Here is a 224-nt window from a genome sequence, read left to right on the forward strand (position 1 = left end):
CTCGGCGTTCCCACATGGCAGGAGGCTGCAGCGACCAGAAAAGCGAGAGGTTAAAGGGAAGAGTGAAACGCATCCTTTCAAAACCCGAATGGTTTCCTCTCTAGACAGCGCTCCCCACCAGCCCCGACAAACAACGCGGGTGGGGGGTGAGGGAGAGGACAGGTTGAGGATCTCAACCGCGAAAGGAAGGGGGGAAAATCCCCTGGAAGGAGCCTCTGGCACCC

At 58.9% G+C, this 224-nt stretch overlaps 1 protein-coding gene across 2 annotated transcripts in view; it reads right to left on the reverse strand.

Moving 5' to 3' along the window:
* The window catches only part of FLI1 (Fli-1 proto-oncogene, ETS transcription factor), a 90,122-nt gene that overhangs the window by 77,560 nt on the left and 12,338 nt on the right, over positions 1 to 224 (reverse strand). The window lies entirely within an intron of this gene.

The sequence above is a fragment of the Geospiza fortis genome, unplaced genomic scaffold (genome assembly GCF_000277835.1).
Source record: "Geospiza fortis unplaced genomic scaffold, GeoFor_1.0 scaffold140, whole genome shotgun sequence".
NCBI lineage: Eukaryota > Metazoa > Chordata > Aves > Passeriformes > Thraupidae > Geospiza > Geospiza fortis.